Source organism: Furipterus horrens, unplaced genomic scaffold, assembly GCF_987537825.1.
Source record: "Furipterus horrens unplaced genomic scaffold, mFurHor1.1.pri manual_scaffold_8, whole genome shotgun sequence".
Taxonomy (NCBI): domain Eukaryota; kingdom Metazoa; phylum Chordata; class Mammalia; order Chiroptera; family Furipteridae; genus Furipterus; species Furipterus horrens.
Window position 1 is genome coordinate 60271411 of NW_028327178.1, and position 13356 is coordinate 60284766.

Sequence of the window (13356 nt, forward strand, 5' to 3'; positions counted from 1 at the left end):
CATATATAGAACTTTTCACCCCAAAGAAGAAAAATATACATTCTTTTCAAATGCACATGAGACATTTTCAAAGATAGACCACATGATAGGACACAAAACAAGCCTCAACAAATTCAAGAAAATTGAAATCCTATCAAGCATCTTTTCAGACCACAATGCCTTGAATCTAAAAATCAACCTCAGAGAAAAAAATCAAAGACACCCAAACTCATGGAGAATGAATAACATGCTATTAAAAAATGAATGGGTTAACAATGACATCAAAGAAGAAATCAAGAAATTTCTGGAAACTAATGATAATGAACACACAACAGCCCCAAACCTATTGGACACAGCAAAAGCAGTCCTGAGAGGGAACTTCACAGCAATACAGGCATATCTGAAAAGGATAGAAAAATCTCAAATAAAAAATCTAACCCTAAAGCTACAAGAACTAGAGCAACAACAACAAACAAAGCCTAGGGCAAGGAGAAGGAAGGAAATCATCAAGATCGGAGCAGAATTAAATGACATAGAGACCAAACAAACAATTGAAAAGATCAATGAAACTGGGAGCAGGTTCTTCCAAAAAATAAATAAAATCGACAAGCCTCTAGCCAGTCTAATCAAGAAAAAAAGAGAAAAGACCCAAATAAACAAAATCAGAAATGAAACAAAAGAAATCACGACTGATACCACAGAAATACAAATGATAGTAAGAAATTACTACAAACAATTAGATGGCAAAAAATTTGAGAACCTAGAAGAAATGGACAAATTTCTAGAAACGTATAACCGTCCAAAACTGAATCAAGAAGAAGTAGAAAGTCTCAACAGACCAATAACAAAGAAGGAAATTGAAACAGTAATCAAAAATCTCCCAGCACATGAAAGCCCTGGACTGGATGGCTTCACAGCGATTTTTACAAAGCATTCAGGAAAGAACTAACTCCTACCCTCCTCAAATTATTCCAAAATTCCAAGAAGAGGAAAAAATCCAAAACTGTTTCTATGAAGCCAGTATTACACTAATCCCAAAACCAGGTCAAGACACAACAAAGAAAGAAAACTACAGGCCAATATCACTGATCAACATAGATGCTAAAATCCTCAAAAATATATTGGCAAACAGGATCCAACAATACATCAAAAACATCATACACCACGATCAAGTGGGATTCATCCCAGGGATATAAAAATGGTTTAATATTCACAAATAAAGAAATACAATAAATAAAGAAATACAATACATCATCTAAACAAAATGAAAGACAAAAATCACATGATCATATCAGTAGATGCAGAAATAGCATTTGATAAAGTACAACACCTATTTATGATGAAAACATTCACCAAAATGGGAATAGAGGGAGCATACCTTAACATAATTAAGGCTATATATGAGAAACCTGAAACCAACATCATACTCAATGGACAAAAACTGAAAGCATTTCCCTGAAATCAGGAACTAGACAAGGCTGTCCACTCTCTCCACTCCTATTCAACATAGTGTTGGAAGTCCTAGCCACAGCAATCAGACAAGAAAAAGAAATAAAAGGCATCCAAATAGGGAAAGAAGTAAAACTAGCAATATATGCAGATGACATGATAGTATACCTAGAAAACCCTATAAATACCACTAAAAGACTATTTGATATAATAAGTAAATGTGGCAAAATAGCAGGGCACAAAATAAATATACAGAAATCTAAGGCATTTCTGTACACCAACAATAAAATATCAGAGACAGAAACAAAAAAGAAAATACCATTTACTATAGCAACATGAAAAATAAAGTACCTAGGAGTAAGCTTAAGCAAAGAGATGAAAGACCTGTACTCTGAAAATGACATAACATTGAAGAAAGAAATTAAGGAAGATACAAATAAATAGGAGCAAATATCACGTTCATGGATGGGAAGAATAAACATCATCAAAATGGCCATACTACTCAAAGCAATTTACAGATTCAATGCAATCCCTATTAAAATACCAATGACATATTTCACTGACCTAGAACAAATACTCCATAAATTCATATGGAACCAAAAAAGACCCCGAAAAGCAAAAGCAATCTTGAGACAGAAGAACACAGCAGAAGGAATCAAAACACCAGATATCAAACAATACTACAAAGCCACTGTGATCAAAACAGTCTGGTACTGGCATAAGAACAGACATATAGATCAGTGGAACAGAATAGAGAGTCCAGAAATAAACCCAGGCGTCTATGGTCAAGTAATCATTGATAAAGGAGGAAGGAACATAAAATCGAGTGAGAAGAGCCTCTTTAACAAATGGTGCTGGGAAAATTGGACAAGAACTTGCAAAAAAATGAAACTAGACCACCAACTTACACCACACACCAGAATAAACTCAAGATGGATCAAAGACTTAAATGTAAGCCATGACTCCATAAAAGTCCTAAAGAAAAAAAACATAGGCAGGGGAATTTCAGATATCCCACATAGCAATATTTTCACCGATACATCTCCTAAGGCAAGAGAAATATAGGAAAAAATAAACAAATGGGACTACATCAAACTAAAGAGTTTCTGCTCAGCAAAAGAAAACATCAGAAAGAGGAAAAGAAAATCAATCATATGGGAAAACATTTTTGCCAATAACATCACAGACAGGGGACTGATCTCCAAAATATATAAAGAGCTTATATGACTCAATATCAAGAAAACAGACAATCCAATTAAAAAATGGACAGAGAACCCGAACAAACACTTCGCTGAAGACATACAGAAGGTCCATAGACACATGAAAAAATGCTCAACACCATTAGCCATCAGGGAGATGCAAATAAAAACCACAATGAGATACCATTTTACACCAGTTAGAATGGCCATCATCAACAAATCAACAAACAACAAGTGCTGGCGAGGATGTGGAGAAACGGGAACCCTACTGCACTGTTGGTGGGAATGCAGACTGCTGCGGCCACCATGGAAAATGGTATGGAATTACCTCAAAAAACTAAAAATGGAACTGTCTTTTGAACCAGCAATTCCACTGCTGGGATCATACCTGAAAAATCCTAAAACCCTAATTTAAAAAAACCTTATGTACTCCTACATTCATAGCAGCACTATTTACAATAGCTAAATGCTAGAACAGTCTAAATGCCCATCTGTAGATGAGTGGATCAAAAAACTGTGGTACACTTAAACAATGGAATACTATGTAGCAGAGAGAAAAGGGGAACTCCTGCCATTTGCAAGAACATGGATGGAACTAGAGAAAAATATCATATGATATCAACTAATACAGGAAACTAAAGAACAACACAAACAAACGAACTAAATAGGACAAAGTGCAGAATAACAGTCAATAGGGGGGAGGGGGAGGGAGAGATGGGGGATAAGAAAGGACATGGCAGAATAGAAGGGCAGAGAAAGTGTTTCCAGGACAAAATAAAACTGAAAGAGTTCATTAGATCCAAACCTCTGTTATATGAGATGTTAAAGGGACTGGTTTAGAAAAAGGAGGATCAAAACTATGAACACTAAAATGAAAACTGCATCACAAGAAACAACAACAGAAGCTAGGGAATTGAAACAAAGGCAAACTAAACAGGCAACGAGAGTGGAAAAAGAACTATAGGTATGGGGAGCATATTGGGGGGAGGTCATCAGGGAGAGGGAAGGGGAGAGGGAGGGAGATGATATAGGAATTAAGGATCATAGTAGGAGGGAATGGAATAGACAGAGAGAGGTTGAGAAGAACTATATGCACAACTAATGGACATGGTCTAAAAGAGGGGGACAACTGGAGGGAGGGGGGCACCGGGTGGAGGGGAGAAGAGGGAAGGGAAATTGGGACAAATGTAACATTATAATCAATAAAACACATTAAAAGAAAGGGAATGCTTTAGTCAAGGAACGTGTATAAATGACTCATGGACATGGACAACGGGGAGGTATATGATTGTGGGAAAAAAGGTGGGCTGGGTGGGGGAGAGCAATGAGGGAAAAATGGGACAACTGTAATTGAAAAACCAAAAACCAAAAAAAAGCCAATCTGGATTTTATCCCAGTTAAGCAAAGATAATTTAATAAAAATAAAAAAATTAAAAAAAGAAACCTTGTCTGAGGTATCATTGAAAAATATGTTTTCACATATATTTGGTTCCCTTTTCATCTTGCTGATGTTTTCTTTTGGTTATCAGGAACTCTTTAGTTTGATGTAGTTCCATCTGTTTATTCTTTCCTTTATGTCCCTTCCCTAAAGCGATGTATCGGTGAAAATATTGCTACGTGGGATATCTGAAATTTTCCTGCCTGTATTTTCCTCTAGGACTTTTATGGCGTCACAGCTTACATTTGAGTCTTTGATCACTTTTGAGTTTATTCTGGTGTGTGGTGTAAGCTGGTGGTCTAGTTTCATTTTCTTACACTTCCCTGTCCAGTTCTCCCAGCAGCATTTATTGAAGATGCTCTTCTAACTCCATTTTATGTTCCTACCTCCTTTATCAAATATTAGTTGAGCATATAGACCTGGGTTTATTTCTGGGCTCTCTATTCTGTTCCATTGATCTATATGTCTGTTCTTATGCCAGTACCAGACTGTTTTGATCACAGTGGCTTTGTAGTATAGCTTGATGACTGGTATTCTGTTTCCTCCTGCTCTGTTCTTCTTCCTCAAGATTGCTGTGGCTATTCGGGTTCTTTTTTGGTTCCATATAAATTTTTGAAGTATTTGTTCTAGGTCTGTGAAAGACGTCATTGGTATTTTAATAGGGATTGCATTGAATTTGTAAATTGCTTTGTATAGTAGGGATATTTTGATGATGTTGATTTTTCCCATCCATGAACATAGTATTTGTTCCCATTTATTAATATCTTCCTTAATTTCTTTCTTCAGTGTTTTATAGTTTTTTGAATACAGGTATTTTCTCTTTGATTAAGGTTATTCTAGGTACTTTATTTTTCTTGTTGCTATAGTAAATGGAATTTTTTTAGTTTCTATCTCTGATATTTTATGTTGGTGTACAGAAATACCTTCAATTTCTGAATATTGACTTTGAACCCTGCCATTTTGCCAAACTTGCATATTATGTAGAGTAGTTTTTTTTGTGTTTTCTATATGGTTTTCTATGTACACCCTCTTGTCATCTGCAAATAATGACAGTTTTACTTCCTCTTTTCCAATTTGGATGCCTTTTATTTCTCTTTCTTGTCTGATTGCTGTGGCTAGAACTTCCAACACTATTTTGAATAGGAGTGGAGAGAGTGGACATCTTTGTCTTGTTCCAGATCTCAGGAGGAATGCTTTCAATTTTAGTCCATTGAGTATGATGTTGGCTTCAGGTTTCTCGTATATAGCCTTAATTATGTTGAGGTACGCCCCCTCTATTTTCATTTTGCTGAGTGTATTCATCATAAATGGGTTTTGTACCTTGTCAAATACTTTTTTTTCATCTATTGATATAATCATGTGATTTTTGTCTTACAGTTTGTTTAGGTGGTATATTATATTTATTGATTTGCGAATATTAAACCATCCTTGCATCCCTGTGATGAATCCCACTTGATCGTGGTTTATGATCTTTTTAATGTATTGTTGGATCCTGTTTGCCAATATACTTTTGAGGATTTTAGCATCTATGTACATCAGCAATATTGGCCTGTAGTTTTCTTTCCTTGTTGTGTTTTGACCTGGTTTTGGAATTAGGATAACACAGGCTTCATAGAAAGAGTTTGAGAGTCTTACCTCTTCTTGGGTTTTTGAAATAGTGTCAGCAGGTACGAGTTACTTCTTCTCAAAATATTTTGTAAAATTCACCTGTGAAGCCATCCAGTCCAGGGCATTTATGTGCCAGGAATTTTTTGATTACTGTTTCAATTTGACTCTTTGTTATCGGTCTGTTTAGGCTTTCTACTTCTTGATTCAGTTTTGGAAGATTACATATTTCTAGAAAATTGTCCATTTCATCTAGGTTGTCAAATTTCTTGCCTACAGTTGTTTGTAATAATTTTTCACAATTCTTATTTTACAATATTACAATATTTTACAATATTATTTTTTTGTTATTCAATTACAGTTGTTTCATTTTTTTCCATTGCTCCTCCCCACGCAGCCCACCCGTTCTCCAACAATCATATCCTTCCCCGTTGTCCATGTCCATGAGTCATTTATACATGTTTCTTGACTAAACCCTTCCCTTACTTATCGCACTTTTCTCCCTCCCCATCCCCCCTATTGACTGTTATTCTGCTCCTTGTCAAATTTAGTTCATTTGTTTATGTTGTTCTTTAGTTTTCTGTATTAGGTGCTGTCATATGCTATTTTTATATCCTTGCCTGGCTTATTTCACTAAGCTTAGTTCTCTCTGGTTCCATCCATGTTGTCGCAAATGGGAGGAATTCCTTTTTTTCTCTGCTGCATAGTATTCTATTGTGTAAATGTACCACCATTTTTTTATTCACTCATCTTCACATGGGAACTTAGGCTGTTTCAAGCACTTAGCTATTTTTAACAGTGCTGCTATGAACATAGGGGCGCATAAGTTCTTTCAAATCAGGGTTTTAGGAATTTTTAGGTATAATCCTAGCAGTGGAATCATTGGTTCAAAAGGCAGTTCCATTTTTAGTTTTTTGAGGTAACTCCATACTGTTTCCCATAGTGGTTGCACCAGTCTGCATTTTCACCAACAGTGCGGTAGGGTTCCCATTTCTCTACATTTTTGCCAGCACTTGTTTGTTGATTTGTTGATGATGGCCATTCTGACTGGTGTAAAGTGGTATCTCAGTGTAATTTTTATTTGCATCTCTCTGATGACTAATGATGTTGAGCATTTTTTCATGTTTCTATGAACCTTCTGTTTGTCCTCTTCATAGAAGTGTTTGTTCAAGTCCTTTGCCCATTTTATAATTGGGTTGTTTGTTTTCTTGATTTTGAGCCATATAAGCTCTTTATATATTTTAGAGATCAGTCAGCTGTCTGTGATATCATTGGCAAATACGTTTTCCCATATGGTTGGTTTTCTTTTCATCTTGCTGATGTTTTCTTTTGCTGAGCAGAAACTCTTTAGTTTGATGTACTCCCATTTGTTTGGTTTTTTTTCTCTTGCCTTAGCAAATTTATCCGTGAAAATATTGTTACATGGGATATCTGAAATTATCTTGCCTATATTATCCTCTAAGACTTTTATGGTGTCATGGTTTACATTTAAGTCTTTGATCCATCTTGAGTTTATTCTGGTGTATGGTGTAAGATGGAGGTCTGGTTTCATTTTTTGGACGTCCCCGTCCAGTTCTCCCAGTACCATTTGTTAAAGAGGCTCTTCTCACTTTATTTTATGTTCCTTCCTCCTTTATCAAATATTAGTTGACTCTATAGTCCTGGATTTATTTCTGGACTCTCTATTCTGTTCTACTGATCTATATGTTTGTTCTTATGCCAGTAACTGCCTGTTTTGATCACAGTGGCTTTGTAATGATGTTCGATGTTTGGTATTGCGATTCTTCCTGCTGTGTTCTTCTGTCTCAAGTTCGCTTTGGCTATTTGGGGTATTTTTTCATTCCTTATAAATTTTTGAAATATTTGCTCTAGGTCTGTGAAATACATCACAGGTATTTTAATAGGGATTGCATTGAATCTGTATATTGCTTTGGGTAGTATGGCCATTTTGATGATGTTGATTCTTCCCATCCAAGAACATGATATTTGCTTTCATTTATTTGTATATTCCTTAATTTTTTTCTTCAGTGTTACATAATTTTCAGAGTACAAGTCTTTTATCTCTTTGGTTAAGTTTATGATCTTTTTGATATTTTGCTGGATCATGTTTGCCAATATATTGTTCAGGATTTTAGCATCTATGTTCATCAGTGATATTGGCCTGTAGTTCTTTTCTTTGTTGTGTCTAGACATGGTTTTGAAATTAGGGTAATACTGGCTTCATAGAAAAAATTTTGGATTATTTCCTCTTGTTGGATTTTTTGGAATAGTTTGAGGAGAGTAGGAGTTAGGTCTTTCCTGAATGTTTTTTAAAATTCGCCTGAGAAGTCATCCTGTTCAGGGATTTTGTTTGCTTGGAGATTTTTGATTACTGTTTCAATTTCCTTCTTTGTTGTTATTCTCTTGAGAATTTTTACTTCTTTTTGATTCAGTTTTGGAAGGTTATAGGTTTCTAGAAAATTTTCCATTTCATCTAGGTTTTCAAATTTCTTGCCATACAATTGTTTGTAGTAATTTCGTACAATCATTTGTATTTCTGTGGTATCAGTCGTTATTTCTCCTTTTTCGTTTCTGATTTTGTTTATTTGGATCTGCTCTCTCTCTCTCTCTCTCTGTCTCTCTCTCTCTCTCTTTTTTTTTTTTTTTTTTTTTTTTTGATGAGCCTGGCTAAAGGCTTGTCGATTTTGTTTATTTTTTCAAAGAACCGGCTCCTAGTTTTGTTGATCTTTTGAGCTGTTTGTTTAGTCTCTATGTATTTAATTCTGCCCTGATCTTGATGATTTACTTCTTTCTTCTTGTCCTAAGCTTTGTTTGTTTTTGTTGTTCAAGTACATGTTGCTGTTGAGTAAGATTTTTTATCTAAGATTCTTCTATCCTTTTCAGGTAGGCCTGTATTGCTATGAACTTTTCTCTCAGGACTGCTTTTGCTGTGTTCAATAGTTTTTTGGCTGCTGTGTGTTCATTATCATTAGTTCCCCGAAGGTACTTGATTTCTTCCTTGAATTCATTGTTAACCAATTTATTATTTAACAGTATGTTATTCATTCTCCATGAATTGGACTTTGACTCTTTTCCTTGATCTTGGTTTCTAGTTTCAAGGCATTGTGGTCTGAGAAGATGCTTGATATAATTTCAATATCTTGAATTTGTTGAGACTTGTTTTGTGTCCTATCATGTGGTCTATCTTTGAAAATGTCCCATGTGCATTTCAAAAGAATGTATATTTTGCTTCTTTGGGGTGAAATGTACTATATATATTAGTTAAGTCCATTTGATCTAGAGTGTTATTCAATTCCTCAATATGCTTCATGTTTCTTTGCTGGAAGATCTGTCCATTCTTAAAGTCCCCTAGTATGAATGTGTTGCTGTTGATATCCTTCTTGTAGTCTTCTAGTATCTTCCTTATATATTTGGGTGTTGCTCTGTTGGGTGCATATCATTTACCAGGGTTACATCTTCTTGATGGATTGTTCCCTTCAGTATTATGAATTGTCCTTCTTTGTCTCTTTTATGGCCTTTGTTGTGAGATCCGTTTTGTCTGATATCATTGTTGCTACCCCAGCTTTTTATTCATGTCCATTTGCTTGTAATACTTTTTTTCCATGCCTTCCCTTTCAGTCTGTGAAAATCTTTAGTTTTGAAGTGGGTTTCTTGTAGATAGCATATTTGTGGGTCATGTTTTCATATCCATTCTGCTACCCTATGTCTTTTGATTAGAGCATTTAATCCATTTACATTTATAGTTATTATTGACAGGTATTTTTCATTTCCATTTATTCCTGTGTTTCTCTCCCTCTCTTTTTTTCTTCTTTTTCTTAAATCATTCCGTTTAGCATCTCTTGCAATGCTGGCTTGGTGGGATGTACTCTTTTAGTCTTCCTTTGTCTGGTAAACTCTTTATTTCACCTTCCATTTTGAAAGAGAGCCTTGCTGGGTAGAGCTCTCTTGGTTGTAGGACTTTGTTTTCATTGCCTGAGATATTTTTGACCATTCCCTTCTGGCCTGTAGTGTTTCTTTTGAGAAATCAGTTGATTGCCTTATTGGAGCTTCCTTGTATGTTTTTTGCTATTTTCTCTTGCTGCTTTTAGGATTCTCACTTTGTCTTTGAATGTTGCTGTTTAAATTGTGATGTGCCTTGAAGTGGGCTTATTTGCATTCATCTTCATTGTGACCCTCTTGCTTTCTAAACTTGCATAAGTTTTTCTTTCATCATTTAAGAAAATTTTTTGGCATTATTTTTTCAATCAGGTTTTTTATCCCATGCTTTTATTCTTCACCTTCTTGTATCCCTATGAATCGAATATTTTTTCATTACGTGTTGTCCAGCAATTCTCTTACAACCTCTTCATTCTTTTTTGGCCTTTTTTCATTTTGTTGTATTGTCTAGAAATTTTTTTCTACATTGTCCTCTAACTCAATGACCTGATCCTCTGCTTCATTTAGCCTGCTTTTGATTGATTCTATTGTGTTCTTCAGCTCAGAAATTGTATTCTTCATTTCTTCCTGGTTCTTATTGATAGGTTCTATGTTCTTTTTTATGCTGCTGTAGTTCTCCGTAAGTTCCTTGTAGCCTTCCTTGAGTTCTTTGTAGTTTCCCTGTAGTTCTTTGTAATTCCCCTGGAGTTTATTGTAATTTTCTTTGAGTTTGTCAAGTTCATTGAGCTTCCTTATAACTATTCTTTTGAATTCCATGTCTGATAGTTGGCTTATATCTGGTCCATCTACCTCTCTTTTTGGGATTCCTCTTTTCCTTTCATTGGGAGGTGTTTTTGTGTCTCTGCATGTTGGATGCTTCTAGTTTGTTTCTGTTTCTTAGATTTTGTCTGCCTTGATTTCCTGCTTTGGTGGTATAAGTTTCTGTATAGGAGACCAGGGGAATTCAGTGGTGCAGTCCCTTTGATCCGATCCTGATGCTTTTAGGTTGCCCTTTATGCCATTTGTTTAACCTGTCTGTTGTATTTCAGTTATTCTTTGGTGGATCCTTCCTTCCGGCTAGTTGATTCAGAGTCACTCTGACCACCTTGTCTTGAGTTTTTTGTGAAAATGCTGTTAAAACACAAACACACAAACCAGGCAAGAAACGCACACCCTCCAAAATATCCCCCATCCACAATCACACTACCAGCTGCAATTTAGCCAGTATTAATATAGATGTAAAAAGGTTAAGACTATTATATTATAGGAGAAACATATTAGTTGTCTTAAATGAAATAAAGATGATTTTTGAGAGAGTAGATGATAGAATAATAATAGTAGCAAGTAGGGTCAAGGCTATGCAAGACAGTAAGTAATATTTCCTTTGTATGTTGAAAAAGGGAGGGAAGAATGTAGAATGAAATGAGAAAGTGGAGTGTATAGTATTAGGTTTACACAGCAGTTATATGCTAGATGTTTAGTGTGAGAGAGAGAATAAACAAAACAGGATAACAAACAAGAAATTAAAGAAGGATAGGAAGGAAAGAAGGTAGGAAACAGATTAAAGAAAGAGTTTTCCCCAGTACAACCTTTGGGCACTTTCTTCTTTTGCTGGCTCCACCCCTGGTCAAAATTTCATGGGTTTCAAGTGTCCTTTGGCTAGCTGGCTATAAGGAGACTCATCTTGATTCTGGGGTTGCTAGTCTCTCACTCGTAGGCCTGCCATCACTCTACTATGAGCTGCACTTAGTTGAGTCCCCTCCCCCCTGGTCCTGCAGCACCCTCAGCCCTCCTCAGGCCTGTCTAGCAATGCTGTTCTGCTGGTGGGCCAGCATGTCCATGCCAATAGTCTCTGCCCAGCCTCAAGTCCTGTCTCTGCTCCTCCAAAAAAGTCTCTGTGTTACCTCCAAGCTGCAGAACTGGCCTGTGTTCCTGCCTAGAAGGCTGCGCATGCCATTTGCTTGCCTGGGGTTCCTACAGAGTCTGCAGTTCCACTGCAGCTTTCCCATATGGGCCCCTCTCCCCTGATCAGTTCTGCTTTTTTGTTTGGTGGAGTATTGGTGGGAGCACTCCAGGGCACAGAGTTATCAGCCCAGGGTTGCCAGTCAAGGGAATCCCCACCTAGACTCAGTTCATACAGTTTTTCACAGTCCTGTCTGTGCACTGCCTTCCCACGCCTCCGACTGTTTCAACCAAACCTTCTCGCTGACTCCCTCTGGGACTTTGCTGGTCAGTGCACCTATGGCAGGGGAAAGCTTCCAAGCAGATCCCAGCTAATGAGCTGGTCAGCAGCTGCCCCTTTTGGGTCTGGTGTGGCAGAGGCTCTGGGCTGGGAGGTCCAGCGACTCCACTTGGAGATGCATGAGCTGAGCTTCCTGTCCTCTTTCACGCCTCTTCCACACTCCCTTCCATATTTGCACTCTCTGAAATCTGCATGCACTCACTCCACTTCCTGTTTGTAATCCAAGTCCTTCTGCAATGGGAGCAAGCAGAGAACACTGCTACCTCCTCTGATGCCATCTTTTCTTTCAATTCTTGCTGTTGTTTCTTTGGTTTTATTTTTTTGTTTGTTTTTTTTGTTTGTTTGTTTGTTTGTTTGTTTGTTTTTTTGCTTCAATTTCACTAGGTGTATTCTGCCTATTCAGATTCTGTAATTCTTCCTGATTTGGTTTTGGGATATTATATCTTTAGAAATTTACCCATTTTGGTCAGGTGTCCAATTGGTTGGCATATGGTTGTTTGTACTATTTTCTTATTATCCATTGTATTTTTGGTGTCAGTTGTTACTTCTCTTCTATGATTTCTGATTTCATTTTTTTGAGTCTCCTTTTTTTTCTTGATGAGTCTGGTGAAAGGTTATCAATTTTATTTATCTTTTCAAAGAACCAACTCTTGGACACATTGATCTTTTTTATCATTTTTTAGATTTATACATTTACTTCTGCCCTGAACTTTATGATTTCCTTCCTTCAACTCACTTTAGGCTTTGCTAGTTGTTCTTTTTAAGTTTCTTTAAATATAAAGTTAGATTGTTTATTTGAACATTATCTTGTTTCTTTAGATAGGCCTGTAATGCTATGAATTTCCCCTTAGGATTCTTGCCCCTGTGTCCCACAGATTTTGGATTGTTGTGTTCTCATTTTCATTTGTTTAGGGTATCTTTTAAAAAAATATATCATTGTTGGTTTATTCATTAATGAATAACATGTTATTTAGCTTCCATGCCTTTGTGTATTTTCTTTTTCTAAAGTATATTTTATTGATTATACTGTTACAAGAGTTCCAATTTTTCACCTTTGCTCCCCTCTACCCAGCACCTCCCCTCCCCCAGCAACTCCTCCCCGCCAGTCCATGCCCATGAGTAGTGCATTCAAGTTCTCTGGCTTCACTCTTTCCTATGCTATTCTTTTTAAAATAACAATACAAAATAACAATCCCCACTCTCAGACTTAAGACTCTTTATAATCTTATAAAGGACAATGGGTGAAGGTCTCGTGCTCCTCTATCTTCTTCAAGCTGGACATGGTCATCGTCCTACTTATACTTGGGTCCAGAAATCCCTAATAATAGTGGTGGTGTGGAGGGGAGGGTGGCCTTCCCACATGGGGAAGGGTCTCACAGACTTCAGGTCAGTTGGCTATCCCCAGATAATGGCGTGCTTGGTTTAACAGGCTGGCATCCTTGTTGTATTCTGGGGACAACAGATTTGGCAACAGGGTTAAAAGACATCATTCAATCAATAACCACTAGATGACAAAAGGCAGGTATTAA